Here is a 17,900-nt window from a genome sequence, read left to right on the forward strand (position 1 = left end):
GTTCAAGTTGGTGATGAAGAGGTGGAAGCCAAGTATCCCCTTTCCTATCTCCTGAACCATCCAGTCCTTGCTGATTCTTTTTAAGTGAAAATGGCATAGATTGAAGGAATAGAAAGTGTAAGTGCTTTGTTTTTTGTTTTAAGTCTGTGGTTCACTTTAAACACACACTGACACAATTGTAATGCATAGAAGTAGCATCATTGCTGATTGGCTAGCTCAGGTATCTGGAGAGCTTCACCTGGTCTAAGCTATGAATTCTCCTTTAGAGACCCAGAATTATTCCTCTACCAGGAGCAACTCTGTTTCAGAGCCTGCAGCAGAGAAACCTCTTCCTGTTCTACAGTTCAGAGGATGTGGGCCTTTGGAGTCCCAGAGAGGGATGTGGTGTGGATTAGGCTCTTTGGGGAGATAATCCATTTGGCTTCAAATGGATGGTTTCAACCTTGGTGTCACTAGAGCAGTGGTTTTCAATCTTTTTTCATTTGAAGACCCCTAAAAATTTCAAATAGGGGTGTGGACCCCTTTGTAAATCTTAGTCTGCGGACCCCCAGGGGACCATGGATGAAAACCACTGCACTAGAGCAAGTTGAAAACCACTGGACTAGAGCATCCCTTACTAGCTGAATGGTGAGCTGTCTTCAGGGACCTTGCGGACTGTCCTGGTTGGATGGTGCTGGCAGAAGGGGAAGATGACTTGTAAGGAAAAATGACTCCTTTGATTTGAAGGTAGGGAGGGGGATCTTGTAGGGGCTTCACAAGCAGAATCAAGGAGGAATTTTGTCTGAAACTCTTGGTAGAAAATAGGGATCCTTAAAAATGGTCCCCTCCTAACCTCGTATCCCGGCCCCTTCCAATGCTTCTCTCTCTACAATGTCATTAACTCTCTGTACTGCCAGGACACTCGTCCAGGATGTGGTTGTGCCACCTTCTCCCTCTCTCTCTGGGTCCCACCTGCCTTCCCATTTCTCTTACCAGCTCTTTCCATCCCTCCTCTTAAATCTCTGCACTGGCTTTTGCTCTTCTTTCACATGAAGTTGGTACATTTCCTTGCTCCCTCCCTGATTGCTGTCATAGAATCATAGAATCATAGAATATCAGGGTTGGAAGGGACCCCAGAAGGTCATCTAGTCCAACCCCCTGCTCAAAGCAGGACCAAGTCCCAGTTAAATCATCCCAGCCAGGGCTTTGTCAAGCCTGACCTTAAAAACCTCTAAGGAAGGAGATTCTACCACCTCCCTAGGTAACGCATTCCAGTGTTTCACCACCCTCTTAGTGAAAAAGTTTTTCCTAATATCCAATCTAAACCTCCCCCATTGCAACTTGAGACCATTACTCCTCGTTCTGTCATCTGCTACCATTGAGAACAGTCTAGAGCCATCCTCTTTGAAACCCCCTTTCAGGTAGTTGAAAGCAGCTATCAAATCCCCCCTCATTCTTCTCTTCTGCAGACTAAACAATCCCAGCTCCCTCAGCCTCTCCTCGTAAGTCATGTGCTCCAGACCCCTAATCATTTTTGTTGCCCTTCGCTGTACTCTTTCCAATTTATCCACATCCTTCTTGTAGTGTGGGGCCCAAAACTGGACACAGTACTCCAGATGAGGCCTCACCAGTGTTGAATAGAGGGGAACGATCACGTCCCTCGATCTGCTCGCTATGCCCCTACTTATACATCCCAAAATGCCATTGGCCTTCTTGGCAACAAGGGCACACTGCTGACTCATATCCAGCTTCTCGTCCACTGTCACCCCTAGGTCCTTTTCCGCAGAACTGCTGCCGAGCCATTCGGTCCCTAGTCTGTAGCGGTGCATTGGATTCTTCCATCCTAAGTGCAGGACCCTGCACTTATCCTTATTGAACCTCATTAGATTTCTTTTGGCCCAATCTTCCAATTTGTCTAGGTCCTTCTGTATCCTATCCCTCCCCTCCAGCGTATCTACCACTCCTCCCAGTTTAGTATCATCCGCAAATTTGCTGAGAGTGCAATCCACACCATCCTCCAGATCATTTATGAAGATATTGAACAAAACGGGCCCCAGGACCGACCCCTGGGGCACTCCACTTGACACCGGCTGCCAACTAGACATGGAGCCATTGATCACTACCCGTTGAGCCCGACAATCTAGCCAGCTTTCTACCCACCTTATAGTGCATTCATCCAGCCCATACTTCCTTAACTTGCTGACAAGAATGCTGTGGGAGACCGTGTCAAAAGCTTTGCTAAAGTCAAGAAACAATACATCCACTGCTTTCCCTTCATCCACAGAACCAGTAATCTCATCATAAAAGGCGATTAGATTAGTCAGGCATGACCTTCCCTTGGTGAATCCATGCTGACTGTTCCTGATCACTTTCCTCTCCTCTAAGTGCTTCAGGATTGATTCTTTGAGGACCTGCTCCATGATTTTTCCAGGGACTGAGGTGAGGCTGACCGGCCTGTAGTTCCCAGGATCCTCCTTCTTCCCTTTTTTAAAGATGGGCACTACATTAGCCTTTTTCCAGTCATCCGGGACTTCCCCCGTTCGCCACGAGTTTTCAAAGATAATGGCCAAGGGCTCTGCAATCACAGCCGCCAATTCCCTCAGCACTCTCGGATGCAATTCGTCCGGCCCCATGGACTTGTGCACATCCAGCTTTTCTAAATAGTCCCTAACCACCTCTATCTCTACAGAGGGCTGGCCATCTCTTCCCCATTTTGTGATGCCCAGCACAGCAGTCTGGGAGCTGACCTTGTTAGTGAAAACAGAGGCAAAAAAAGCATTGAGTACATTAGCTTTTTCCACATCCTCTGTCACTAGCTTGCCTCCCTCATTCAGTAAGGGGCCTCTCCTGTCCTCTCCTGCCACACACCCACAGCATTCCCTTTGGTCAGACCAAGGTTCTCTCCCAGCTACTCTCTTTGTCACTTTCAGGCAGTCCCATATCTCTGCCTTCATTCAGGCTGCCTTCATATATTTCAAGCACATTATGGCTGGATAGCCACTGTCAGGGTTCTGTTGCAAAAACCAACATTGAATGTTAAACCGCTTTTCTAATAGAATGGGGGTGGGCAAACTATGGCCCACAGGCCATTTTGAGCTGGGCCGCAAGCTCCCGCTGGGGAGCACGGTCTGGAGCTTGCCTCTGCTCTGGTGCTCCAGCTGGGGTGCGGGGCTGGGGGTGGTGCACCACGTGCCTTGGCCCCATTCCGACACTCCAGCCAGGACGCTGGGTCGGGGGCCGCACCATGCAGCTTGGTCCCACTTCGGCGCTCCAGCTGGGGCAGTGGCTCGGGAGGGCCAGACCACGTGGTTCGGCCCCGCTCCAGTTTAGGTGCTGGGTCGGCTCCCGGAAGCCGTGGCATGGCCCTGCTCCTACTCCTGTGCACTCCAGTGGTCCCCTCCAGCTCTCCAATGGGAGCTGCAGGGGTAGTGCCTGCGGATGGGGCAGCATGCAGAGCTGCCTGGCCGCACCTCTGCGTAGGAGCTAGAGAAGGGACATGCCACTGCTTCCGGGAGCTGCTCGGAGCCTGCACTCTTGAGCCTCTCCCTACACCCCTGCCCCAGCCCTGATCCCCCTCCCACTCTCCAAACCCCTTGATCCCAGCCTGGAGCACCCTCTTGCACCCCAAACCTCTCATCTCCAGCCCCACCCCAGAGCCTGCACCCCTTCCTGCACCCCAGCCCTGATCCCTCTCCCACCCTCTGAACCCCTCAGTCCCAGCCCAGAGCACCCTCCTACACCCCAAACTCCTCATCCCCAGCGCTACCTCAGAGCCCACATCCCCAACCAGAGCCCTCATCCCCTCCCACCCACCCCAACCCCAATTTTGTGAGTATTCACGGTCCGCCATACAATTTCTATTCCCCAATGTGGCCCTCAGGCCAAAAAGTTTGCCCTCCCCGGTAATAGAATGTAAGAACTGATGGTAGCAGGCAGGTCGCAGCTCTCTGCTGAAAGGGCATTGAGCACATTTGGGGCAGTTTAATTTTAAGTCAGTGCCTCTTGCTCCCCAGCCTGGCTGCCAAACTTTAAATGCAGTGAGGCCTCTGAAGTTTCCATTTCACTGATAGGTAAACCCACTCCTGAATGTTCCCCTTTTCTAGTGAATGTCCAGTTTCAGAGATCCGTCTTCCTCCACTGCTTGCTGACTGAGCTAGGGGAGAAAGGAGGAAATTTCTCTATAGTGTAGTGGGTTTGGCACAGTGTACAAAACTCAAATAGAAATACTGTCTTCATTCCGAAAGGCCACATTATGCCATCCTTACTCACACTGAGTAGTACATGTTTGCCCATGGATTTCAGTGGAACATCTCACTGATGTGTCCTCCCAGTCCAGCTTTCGCACCATGCAGTTAATGGGCTGCATTAAGAGAAAACTTGCACTCAAAAAGCTGATTTGGAATCTCCCTATTTCAAGGTACATGTGAACTTGAAAACTATCCAGGCAAAAAGATTTGCAAGTAGTTTCAGGTACCATGCCTGCCCCTGAGTTCTTCTAACAGCATCTCCAGTTTTTCAGTAAAATTTCCCTATATTTTAAAAATGTTTTTCTCTCCTCTAGTGCTGTGCAAAAGACCCTCACAAACAGCATAAACAGACTGACTACACAGGAGAAAGTGGGAAACTGACTAGACACAAAGTGATATCAAATGCACTACGTAAACTGAATAAAAAGAGAATTTTTGTGATTAATAACTTATAATCACAGAAGAAAATCTTATGAAATGGAAGTGTGATTTCTAACTTGGTGGTGTGACTTTAATTTCTTTAGTAAAAAACAACTTGAAAGCAGCTCACTGTAAAGCACAGTAGCTGGAGAGTGCTGTCCCTGGTTGCCTCTGCAGCCCAAAACAATAATATTTAATAAAATACTGTATGGGGGAGATTACTGTCTCCCCTGCCCCTCTTCTTTCTTGTCTCATGTCCATAATGGGCCAAGTTGTCTTCCCACGTGGCCCCTGAGCAGCCCTGTTCATTGGAATGGACTTGCGTGGAAGAGGTAAATTGGCACAAAATGGGCCCAATCACAGGCATGATGGGAAATATTGGTTTTCTGCTGGCAGAACATTTTAAACCCTGTTCTTTTCTCAGTGGTTCAGATTCTGTAGCCACCCATCAGTTTGGCTAAGAACATCAACTCTTACCGAGGACATGAGGCTTCTTTTAAAGTGCCAGAGTGTTACTATATATAACCTTTGCAAGCAGATATTTAAAGAATCATGTTGTCACTTGCAGAGAACGGGGAAAATAGCTCCTGTCTATGGAAAGTGACAAATTAAGCCAGATGAACCCATCCTAAGGGAGTAGGTGATACAGTGGATGAGTTCACTAGACTTTCATCTTTGGAAAAATGAGCTCTTAGGATCTGGAGGCTGAATGCCCTCAATTTCCAGTGACTTAAATAGGAATTGAGGGTGCTTAGCACCTAACAGGATTGGAATTGTAGTTGGTAACTAATGAACATGAGTCATCCGGTCTGTTTTGAGTCCCTGTTCGAGGTTTATTTATATCCCAATGGTTTCACTAACGTGAATGAAAATATTTTAATTCTTAACAATTTACTGTAACATTTGGCTCCTTCCCCTTTTCCTGTGCTTTTGGGTGGTGACCACTGTTTATATATGCAGATATCACAAAGAATTTTTTACATAATGATGCACTCTGGAAACTAACACGTGCTGTGAAAAGCATGGGTCTGATCCTGCTCCCCCTGAAGTCAAGGAAATTTTGCCATTGACCTCAGTGGGTGCTGGACTGGGTCCTGTATTTTCAGGCTGTTGTTTGTTTGATTAGTGCTGCCTTAGTAGGGCATGTGATGTGTCTGTATTTGAGTGAATTTCAAGCCATCTGGTAACAGGTGAAGGTCCTCTCACAGTGAATACAGGGGTCTGCAAAATCACAGTGACCGCCTGAGGCCAAGGAAAGTCTGCAATTGTTGTGAAAAAGCTTTGTCATAGAGTTCAGCAAGTGCATGTTTTAAATGAGCCTGAGGTTCTGATAAAGTAGGGATCAATATAAAACATTCTAACAGTGACCGGTTTATATTGGATGGATTCTGTATTCAAGTAAAGGATTTTCCAGTGAGGATTTCACAGGTTTAATGAAAATAGGAATTGCGTCTATTTCTTCTAAATCTTGGTAGCAATAAAGACCATTTATAATCTTCAACCTGCTTGTTATCCATTTTTAGTGATAGTTTAGCCTTGCAAACTAGACTAAATTATTTTTCTCAAGGTCTCTCAGCAGCGGAAGATGCCATTTGCTCATCAGTATTTCAGCTGGGTTTGCCACGGCTGCAGGGATTTATTGCCAGGCACAGAATGAAAAGCAATATTTAGTGGTAAAAGGAGTAGAGAGTTAAAAGATGCACTCACTAGAATCAATGTGTATCAGCCACAAAGGATGTGATGTGCCTGGTCACTGGGAGCCCAGGATGAGAGGGAACTACAGGTAGTTTTTATATAGGAAATAAACAGTTTCCCTTGTTTCCTGATCAACCTGTATTAAGGATGCTTGTCACAAGCTTTGCTCTTCCTCTGCGTGACTGCTGTCAGTTGTATCTGCCTATGGAGTGTCCCTTCCCCCACCACACCTGGACTGATGCAGGAATGAGATTGTGCCCCACAGTAAAGTTGCCTGCTGATCTGAGCATTTTAGCATCTCATTGGAGCCAGAGCGAGAGCAATGTCAGATAAAAACAAACCTTCAGTGAAGGAGAGTCTGCTAGAATTCAGGTAGCTTATTTTGACTGGTAGCTTATTTTGTCTGCTGTGGAACTGGAAACGGCCATCTGTATGTTCTCTCCAGTGCAGATGGTTGAAAAAACACTGCAAAATATGCTGTGAGGTACTTTAACAGCGACAGCTAAAGCAAACACATGAAACACATTTGGGACATTTAGTCCTTAACCTTTGACTTTTCAGATAGTCTCTGGACAGTTCCAGGGGACACAGGTAATCAAAGGAATTGGATGAAACTGTTATAGCATAGATACATACCTGGCTAGGAAGTCCAACAAGGAGTAATGAATGGTTCAGTGATCGGTGGAGTCCCTGAAGGTCTGCATGCAGTACTAGATATTTTCAGTACTTGAGGATAGAATTAAGAATACACCAATCAGATTCACAAATAATGCAAAACAAGGAGGACTCACAAATATGTTGGAGGATAGTATCAAAATACTTGACAGCAGGATCACAGAGGGGAGGATATGGCTGTTCTAGTGAATGTTGCCACAAAGCCAGCAAATGCCCTATTGCTGTGTGGTATTAATAGGCATATCACAGACAGAGCAAACTAGACAGCTGTTCTGCTCAGTCCTGGCTAGGCTTCACTTGGAGCCCAAATTTGGTTTTGGGCCCCACATTCTTTTTAACAAGACATAAATAAAGTGGCAAAAGTTCAGAATCCGAGGGGTAGCCATGTTAGTCTGTATCCACAAAAACAACGAGGAGTCCGGTGGCACCTTAAAGACTAACAGATTTATTTGGGCATAAGGTTTTGTGAGTAAAAAAACTGCTTCTTCAGATGCAAAAGTTCAGAGGAGAGCAATAAAATGTTTGTGAAAGAAGACGTGAGGAAAGGGCAAGGGAAGGGGACCTCAGGCTGGAGGAGATGATGGAGGTCTCTCTGCAATATAGAAAGGGGACAAGGATTAGTTGTTCTAGGACAGAACTGGAGCTAATGGGCTTAAGCTACGGGGGGGAAACTTCGGTTGAATATTGAGAAAATCTTTAACTCTTAACAGTTCAGGGAATGGAACAAGTTTCTGAAGAGGCTCTGGAGACACCATCATTGGAGAGATTCAGGGTGGAAAATGCACCCCCATCTATGAGGGATGGCTTTGTAAGAATGAACCAATCCCATCCCGGGGGATGTCTAGGTAACGTACTCTATGAAGGTTCTTTCCAAATTAAGGGAATCTGATATTTGTATATACTCCTTTCTGAATGTATGTGTGTCCTCTGGGATCTCTTTGCCCTAATCCAGGGCTCCATGTCAACACTCCTCTGTGAGAGTTGGACCAGGCTCCTGCTGGAGCCACTCATTGCTGCTCTAAGTGCTTGCCAGAGCAGGTGACTCTACCCTTGGTGGTCTAGGTTGGTTCTATTAAGTCGCACTGTTTGACCCTTGGAGCCGTTTCAGATTTCAGCCTCCTCTCATGTGGGTTGAAACTTCCAGGGTTTGTTCTGCTAAGTGTTAAGTTACATATTTGTACTGGTTACTCTGAGTTTCCAACTGCAGGGGTTGGACCTATCACTGCATTTGGGACTCTTGGGAAGACGGTGTGGGTCCCTCAGGTATTGAGACCAGCAGTTCCAGTGAGATGAAATGTCGTCGGAGAAGGATATTGTGTTTCCAGTTCCTGTAGCTGTGAGCCCCTTTGTGTGTCTGAGAGGGAGTTTGCTTGCATGTTACCCAGCCAAGTCGAAACACTAATAGAGGGCAGGCACCAGTTTAGCCATTATTTAGTTGCCTGGTAGGGTAAGCCCAGTGGGTGCAATGGAGGGAGTGAGGGTACTATCGAGCACTGCAACCAAAGCAGCACTGCTCAGGAAGCTGTAATGTCAGTAGTATTAGTTTCCTTTATAATCCTTTTTTATTATTTTTTTTTAAACATGCTTTAAGAGTGCAAATTGACTTAAGGAACTATGTGTTTAGATTAGATTTTTTTTCTTGCATTTGTAAATATCTGACTTTAAATATTTCAAAGATAAAGACAAGAAGAAGGCACAATTTAAAGCTGCTATTCCATCCTTCATAGACTTTAAGGCCAGAAGGGACTATCATGATCATCTAGTCTGACCTCATGCACATTACAAGCCACAGAACCTCATCCACCCATTCCTATAGTAGGCCCAACAACTCTGGCTGAATTTCTGAAGTCCTCAAACCTTGATTTAGACTTCAAGTTACAGAGAATCCACCAACAGCCAGGCTATTGACCCCAACAAATTGTCAGTCTCTTGAAAGTTTTGTTACAGTCTTAGACCATGTCAACACTACCACTTCTGTCAGTATAACTGATGTCGCTCGGCGGTGTGAATAAAACACCCCCTGAGTGACATAAGTTATGCTGTCAGAAGCACTTGTGTGGAAAGCACTATGATGGCAGGAGAGTGTCTCCTGTTGAGACAGCTGCTGCTGTTCGTGGAGGTGGTTTTATTATGTCGACGGGAGAACTGTCTCCCTCTGACATAGAGCCGGTACATGAATGATCGTACAGTGGTGCAGTTGCATGGGTACAGCCGTGCCGTTGTAAGTTCGTTAGTGTAGACATGGCCTTAGGTGAAAAACCTGTTTTTGTCATTGAGCACTGGTTAAAGCCGCGCACAATACAGTGTAGGTTTTATACAAATTTATCTTATGCAGTTCTACCAATGTAACTCAGTCCAGGCTTCAAGCATCTCCTGCTGTTCCAGTCCAGTCCCTTCTGGACTAGATTCTAATCTAGGAGTTTATACTGACTCATCACCTTGGTAGATATCTAAGACTGTATCTACAAACCTTTCCTGACGCAAGTTGTATTGGCATAAAGCTGCCGCAGTTAGTGCAAGGAGCCCTTGACTTTACGATGTTCGATTTTCAATGAACGGCACTTACGACGTTTCTCAATTGATACCCTGATTCAACTTATGAGAATTGGTTTTGACGTTATGGTGCTCCATCCCGCAATGGAATAGATTGCTGTTCCGAGTTACGACATTTCAACTTACGACGCAATTTTCAGGAACCAATTGTGTTGTAAGTCCGAGGACTGCCTGTATATCGCTTGGCTCCTTGCATCAGCAATGGGCGTGCTCACTAGGAGTGCTTGTGTCATTGCACGGTGCGGTGCAGTATGGGTAGGTATCCCAGTGGGCAACCTGCCACTGCGTGGTACTGCAGAAATGAGTCACGCAGGGTGACTGGGAGCAAGGGCTCAACTTCGCAGCATGCAGCTATCTCCTTTCCATAATGTCATCTATGTCCAATGTTCCCTCTAATTTTTGACAGGCTGTTTGCACAAAAAATTTCTTCTGTGCAAATTTTTGTGCACACGGTGTTTCGCCGTGTGCGCGGGGTTTAGGATCTGTGTGCATGCGCACACGTGCACAGCTGAGAGGGAACAGTGTCTGTCAAGGTTCCTTCCCCACTCTGAACTCTAGGGTACAGATGTGGGGACCCGCATGAAAGACCCCCTGAGCTTATTCTTACCAGCTTAGGTTAAAAACTTCTCCAAGGTTCAAACTTTGCCTTGTCCTTGAACAGTATGCTGCCACCAAGCGTTTTAAACAAAGAACAGGGAAAGAGACCACTTGGAGACATCTTTTCCCCAAAATATCCCTGCAAGCTCTACACACCTTCTTTCCTGGGAAGGCTTGAGAATATTATCCTAACCAATTTGTTACAAAATCATCAAAGACCCAAACCCCTGGATCTTGGAACAATGGAAAAATCAGTCAGGTTCTTAAAAGAAGGATTTTATTAAAAAAAAAATAGAGGTAAAAATCATCTCTGTAAAATCAGGATGGAAAATACTTTACAGGGTATTCAGATTCTAAACACAGAGGATCCCCCTCTGGGCAAAACCTTAAAGTTACAGAAAACAGGAATAAACCTCTCTCTTAACGCAGGGAAAATTCACATAAAACAAAAGATAAACTAATCCTCCTTGCCTGGTTTACCTATACTGGTTGCAATATTGGACACTTGGATTAGGATGGGTTGGAGAAGATGGATTTCTGTCTGGCCTCTCTCAGTCCCAAGAGAGAACCACCATGTAAACAAAAAGCACAACAAAAGCCTCCCCCACTCCAAGATTTGAAACTATGTTGTCCCCTTATTTGTCCTTTGGATCAGGTGCCAGCCAGGTTAGCTGAGCTTCTTAACCCTTTACAGGTAACAGGATGTTGCCATGGCCAGGAGGGATTTTATAGCATTGTATGCAGAAAGGTAGTTACCCTTCCCTTTATATTTATGACAGTGTCTATATCCCATAATTTTTGTGCCTTTTATAAAAAATTCCACGAACTGCATGGGATTTGGTGCTGTTCTCCCTCTCTGACTGAAGCATGGAACCTGCACAGCTCTGTGCTATTGTCATGAGTGTTGCAAGCACAGGACTCACTATCCTCTGGTGTTTGCAGAACTACAAGAAGAACCGAGTCAACAGGGAATGTGACAATTTTTTGGAGAACAGATTGCTCTGGCACACAGCGAGACTCCATTTCAGGTTGTTGGCATTTATGGAGGAGCTGCAAATGGTGGAATGCTGCTTTTGGGCCCAAGAAACAAGCACCGACTGGTGGGATTTCATTGTAATGCAGGCTGCAGAACTTTCAGATGTGCGAGACCATAATCCTGGATCTGTGTGCTGATTTCACTCCATCCTTCCAACACTGGGATGTCAGAATGAGAGCTGCAGTGGAGAAGTCAGTGGCAAACTTGCAATGCTGGATTGCTGATGGTCAGTGGGAAATCATTTTGGAGTTGGAAAGCCCATTGTGAGGGCCATTGTCGTGCAGGGCCATTAGTTGTCTCCTGCTGTGCAGCACTGGGACTCTCGGCAATGTGCAGGCCTTAGTTGATGGATTTGCTGAAGTGGGATTCACGTACTCCAGTGGTGCAGTCAATGGCATACATATCTCTCTTTTGGCACCAGCCCTCCCTGTCATAGAGTACATCAACAGAAAGAGCAACTCTTCTATGTTTATGCAAGCATTGGGGACACTTCACCAACATCAGTGTGGGCTGGTCAGGGAAGGTGCATGATGCTCGCATCTTCAGGAACACAGGACTGCATAGAAAGCTGTAAGCAGGGACTTTCTTTCCCCACTGGTAGATTGCCATTGGCAGTGTTGAAATGCCAATAGTGATCCTCTGGGACCATCCTGCCCCTTGCTCTCTTGTATACCAGCCACCCTGACACCAAGAAATGATTCAACTACCAGCTTAGCAGATATAGACTGACAGTTGAATGTGCTTTCAGTAGATTGACGGTACGCTGGCGTTGTTTGCTCACAAGATTAGCTCTCGGTGCAAAAACATGGTAGTGGTTATAGCTGCCTGCTCTGTCCTGTACAATATCTGTGAAGCAAAGGGGGGGACATTTCTGCCAGGGTGGAGGACGGAGGTGGAGTATCTGTCTACTGAGTTTGAAGAGCTAGATACAATTGCTATTAGAAAAGCTCAACATGGAGCTATACAGCTCAGCAAGGCTTTGTTAAAATGCTCTTTCAGTGAGTCAGAGTAATGTGTCATGGTGTACTGTGCTCTACCTGACCCTGCTGTTTTGGGGCCTGTTAAGAATTGTGTGGTGATTGCTGTACATCTATGAATATAACACTAACAAAGAACCTATTAATTTTGTAGTGCTTGTTGTACATTTGTGATTATTACGCTGTGTTTGTCACTGATCCTATGAGTTGTTATTGCACAGTGTGACCCAACTAAGTGGGTGTTTTCTGCAGTGTATGTTGGGCGCTCTGCAGCGTATGTTGGGAACTACTAACAATGGATTGTTTTCCAAAGAATAGAATTTTGAGTTATAAAATCAATGCAAAGGAAAGTCTGTGCAACTTAAAAGCAAATACATTAAAATTAATAACTTAATGGAACAGAAGTTAACAAGGGGAAGGAACATTCATTTCCATTTTATCTGCACATACACTGACCTGTGAGTGATATGGTTGCTGTATGTGAAGATGTGGTTGTCCTCAGTGTCTACTGGGGTGGAGTGGTAGGGATAAGGATGCAGCCCCTGATGCCATGTGTAATGTTGAGGGGGCAGTGTTGGGAGGTGCCCTAATGGAGATCTCCATGGACTGTAAAGGGAGGCAAGTCTGTGACTGTTGAACCTGTAGATTCACAAGAGTGTGCAGCATTTGTGTTTGCTGCTAGAGAATCCCCAATATGTCTTGGTGTATCTTCCTCTCTTTTTGCTGCTGGGACTCCTGGGTCTTTCTCCTGTCTGCTCTTTTCTTCTCTAGGCTGTCTGCAGTATTGATCCCCAGGGCTTTGTGCTCACAATATGATGCAGCATTGGCTTGCAGGATTTCACTGAACATGTAATCCTGAGTCCTCTTCTTTCTCCTCCTTATCTGGCTCAGGCGTTCCATGGGTGTGGAGGGGGTACCCCTCAAGGCCACAACGGCATCAGCCTCAGATAAAACACACAGAGGTACCATTGTCAGTAGAGTCATAACGGGAAGCAAAAATTAAGATTGAGAATTTCCATCCCTTGCTCCCCTAAAGTTTTAAACAAGACATGCTGATTGACACTTCTGTTTTGGAATGCTTGTGCATGGCACCACTCACAGCACCAGCCATGGTGAATACAGTCCGCCAGAGGCGAGGGAAATTGCTCAGTTGCATGAAACTGAGCCATTCAGGCAGTGGCACTGAATACTGGCACCATTTTCCATAGGCAGTGGTCATTTTAGCTGATATCTCCCTCTTGAGGGAGACAAAGGCACAGGGAGCCCAGCTGCTGCTGCTGTCCTGAAGCTGGGTGGGCCCGTATGCTGGTAGCCTGTGCACTGCAATGATGCCTACAAACGTTATCAATGATGCCTACAAACATTATGGGACAGCGTCCTACTGCAGAGGAAGAAATAAGGCTGCCATCCTTAGGAGCTGTGGGAAGAGCATTGCAGCGTACGTCCATGAATGTTTCATTGAGAGTCTCAGGAGGATTCAAGAGACATCCCTGTACGCATAAACAAACTGCTCTGCTTGGCCCCTCCTGCCTAACTGTACAGGGGAATGAACAGCAGATAACAACACTACCTCTCTTTGTTGTCCCACTGCCTGGTCTAATATAGTAAATTAATAAAACATCATTAGCTGTGTCCCATTAAGCTGGGGACACCGTCAATACAGCATTGTAAATACACTTACACACGTACCTGAGGTTTCTTCCTCTCTATCAGGCTCACCCATGCTCCACTGATTGGACCGTCATGAAGTCTCAAATGGGTTCTGGCTCACGGCATAGATGAACCCACCAGTTCCATGTCCCGCATCCTCTGTCTCTTCCTCATCCTCCGCCTCTTCCTCATCTGACCCACGCTGTTCCCAGCAGGGGTCAGTGCCTCGGGCTCCTCCGAGTCTCCACGTTGGTGGGCGTGGGGGAGGAACTGGGAGTGGAGGCTCTACCAACTATGCTTGTAAAAGCAGTAGGTCTGCAGCTTGGCATTGGATTGACTGTTGGCTTCCTGATATGCGGTTCCTTGGCTTTTGTGCAGCACTGCTGCTGATCCCTGTCTTACCGTTCTCCTGCATCCCCTGGGCAATGTGCTCATAGATGTCCTCATTTCTACCGCTGGTCCGTAGCTGTGCCTGCTTGGCTTCTAGGCTGTAGTGCATCTGGCACATGTAGCCAGCATGGTCAGCTGAGCAGATGCACACAACAATGGAGAGCAGCTAGATGTACTTGGCAAGATGGACAATCAGGAAAAGACATTTCAAAAATTTCCAGGCTTTAAAGTGAGAGGGCTTCTGGTCTCTGACCTCTGGGCAGTTCACAAATGTGATCATAGCAGTCAGTGTCTGGCATTGTGGGAAGCTGCTGGAGGGTCGACATAAGTAACACAGTGTCAGTGCCTCTTTGAGAGGTGGAGTTCTAGGTCCCTGTAACTGGGTATCTATGATGGTTGGAGACAAATTTTAAGTGTAGACATGTGCCCAATTAGGTCGACGCAAGGCGGCTTATGTTGACCTCACTTGGTAGTGTAGACCAGGCTTGAGTGCCTCATGGTAATGAACTTCACTTCAAAAGTGCTACTTGTTCAAAGATCCCAAAGTGCTTTGGAAACACCAAGTAAGCTTCACAGCTCTCCTGTGTGATAGGAAAAGGCTTATCATCCACTTCTTAAATATAGAACAACTGAGGCACAGATCCCTGTCTACACTAGGGACACTTGAAAATTTTCCCACAGTTAAAATCAGTTCAGCTCAGTGTTTGTAATGATGTGTCCTAGGGCAGACTGCTCTTCGATTACTCCATCCATCCATCGTTGGTACTTATCAGATACTGCAGTAACGTGTGTGTGTGGGGGGAGTTGTATCTGAGTGTCTCACAATTTTCAATGCACTTGTCCTCATACCACCCTTCTGAGGTAGGGAACTGCTGTTATCTGTTTGAAGATGGAGGATGAGGCACAGAGAATCTAAGGGCTAGTCTGAATGGGGCAGGGGGTGTTTAAACTGGATTAAGTTAAATTAATCTGGTTTGAAGATGCTTGCGCATACACAATGCAATTCATATAGCGCGCTCACTCCACATTTATCATGAACTCTGAAATCCTCTTTCAAATTGAATTTGCTCTATTGTTTGTGTGCACACAATGCTGTTGCTCACTACTTTGTAGTCTTCCAACTGCTATCCCACGCTGCTTTGTGGGCATCTGTTACTGACCTGTCTGTGTACTTGCTATGTGCCCTACACTGCTCTGGTGTCAAGTTGACTGGATGTCCTCTCCCCATTTAAAAAACTGGTGTGGGGCCAGAATTTGTTCTTTTGCTCCTGGATTTGAGTATATCAACATTGCTGCGACATTACTCTAGAAGCCTTACAGCATGGCTTGAGAAGCTGTTTGGAGCCATGCTGAGACCCTAGATCTCATTGCCATCTGGGGAGAAGTGTTGGTGCAGAAAGCCAGCCACCAGAGTAAAGATCTTTTTGTGGATATTGCTAAGCAGTTGTCCATGAGGACACACTGGGACGCCAACAGTACAGGATGAAGAGCAAACAGCTCAGGAGAAAGTACATTAAAACCAAGGTCTGACAGTGGAAATGTGACCTTTCCTTTTTTGAGGAGCTAGACAGGTTTTGCTCAGTGACACCACTACCGACCCAAAGAAGGGGTCCCAATTCCTAGCTAGAATCCCAGGCTGGGACTGAGGGGTCAGATCCTGTCAAGGGAACCTCATCATGTCAGTCATCTTTAAAATTTCTTTTTTCTTTTTCTTTTTATTTATTATGCTACACAGCTGTGCTAGCTTCTGTTCTGGGTCTCTCACGGCCACAGGCATTTTAAGTGGATATGATATAGAAGCTTTTCTGAGTCTCCAACCCCTGCCCTCCTCCCTCTCTGAGCCCAAACTATCTTTTCGCTCCCCAACTCAGTCTTCAAAATGCTGCTGCTCCATCCAAGCAATTGGCCTCTCTCTTATGCTAAAGCTCTAACTATCAGCTGTTTTTAAGCCCACGCTCCAGAGGACACATGCCCATGTACGTATTTTTCCTTTCCTTTCCTTCATCTGTCCTGCCCAACTAACATCGGGGTGGCCAGCTTCTCAATAGGTATGGAGCACCACACGTCGGTATGTTGCTGCTGTAGCTCCAGGCTGCATGTATGCCTTCACCATCCTGAAATTCTCTCATTGCTGCTGGTCATCACAGGTCCGCAGAATGATTCTTTTTCACCTATTGATGCAGGTTTCCCAAACCAGAAACAGTGTTGCATGGTGTGAACCTGCTCCAGGAACAGCTCCTATAGTAGTTGTTGCTCAGTCGGCTTCTTCCTAGTCTTCTTTCTGCTTCCTCTACTGCTGCTGAAACTCCTGCTACTGCTGCTGCCACATCATCTGCTCATGGTGCAGTGGGCAAAGTCCAAAACGGAATCACCCGGCTTTGAGAGCTGAAATACAGCCCAACCAGCCTCTGCATGCACATGGTTGTCAGTGTAGTGGCGTTGAGCAAGCAATTGGGTCCATGCTGGCTGATAACAATTTGAAAATGGCACTAGCCTGCTTGGTTTCCATTATTGTATGCAGTGTAATTGTAGCTGTGTTGGTCCCAGCATATTAGAGGGTCAGGTAATATCTTTTATTGGACCAACTTCTGTTCTTTTATTGGACCAACAAGCTTTCGAGCTGCACAGGCTCTTCTTCAGGTCTGGGAAAGGTACTCCCAGGACTTGTCTTCACTATGGGGTTAATTGGCGCTGCTGCGATCGATTCAGCAGCACTGATTTAGCAGGTCTGGTGAGGATGCAATAAGTCAGTGGGAGAATGCTCTTCCATCGACTTCAGTACTCCACCTCAACGAGAGGAGGAAGCTGTGTCGACAGGAGAGCGTTAAGTCAATGTAAACTGTCAACTTAAGTTGCGTAACTTACATCGACTTAACCCTCTAGTGTAGACAAGGCCCCAGTGTCACAGCTAAAGACAAGGTGGAACAGATTGTTTAGCATAAGTAATTAGCACATAGTGTAAGGGACCATTCAAGGCAGAGTGGCCTCTGCAGTCATAGGACAAAAGAAGGGGTTAGTGGGTTATGGATTGTTGTAATAAGCCATAAATCCAGTCTCTCTGTTTAGGCCATGATTTTTAGGGTATGTCTACATTACGGAATTAGGTTGAATTTATAGAAGTTGATTTTTTTTAGAAAGGGATTTTATACAGTCAATTGTGTGTGTCCCCACTAAGTGCATTAAGTCATCGGAGTGCGTCCACAGTACCGAGGCTAGCATCGACTTTCGGAGCGTTGCACTGTGGGTAGCTATCCCACAGTTCCCGCAGTCTCTGCCGCCCATTGGAATTCTGGGTTAAGCTCCCAATGCCTGATGGGGCAAAAACATTGTCGCAGGTGGTTTTGGGTACGTGTCATCAGTCGCCCCTCCCTCCGTGAAAGCAATGGCAGACAATCGTTTCGTGCCTTTTTTCTGTGCAGGCGCCATACTGCTTTCAGCAGATGGTGCAGTAGGACTGCTAACCATCATCATCAAATGACCACTTCTGCTGCCATTCTGCTCTCCTGATGCTATGAATCCACCTCAAAGGTCCTCTATATGACTGTCATCATCCATCGCTTCCGCTGCCGCTCTGCTCTCCTGGTGGTCTCACAGGGGAGCTTCTGCTGCAACTCTGCTCGGCTGCTCTTATCTCACCATACCATGGCAAGTGTGCAGCCCGCTCAGCTGTTGTGTCCTGGC

The 17,900-nt window shown here is 46.3% G+C and overlaps 1 protein-coding gene across 4 annotated transcripts in view; it reads left to right on the forward strand.

Annotated features, from left to right (window-relative positions):
* HIP1 (huntingtin interacting protein 1) overlaps nucleotides 1-17,900 on the forward strand; it is a 176,566-nt gene that overhangs the window by 9,660 nt on the left and 149,006 nt on the right. The window lies entirely within an intron of this gene.

This window comes from Dermochelys coriacea, chromosome 17 (assembly GCF_009764565.3).
Source record: "Dermochelys coriacea isolate rDerCor1 chromosome 17, rDerCor1.pri.v4, whole genome shotgun sequence".
Classification (NCBI taxonomy): Eukaryota; Metazoa; Chordata; order Testudines; family Dermochelyidae; genus Dermochelys; species Dermochelys coriacea.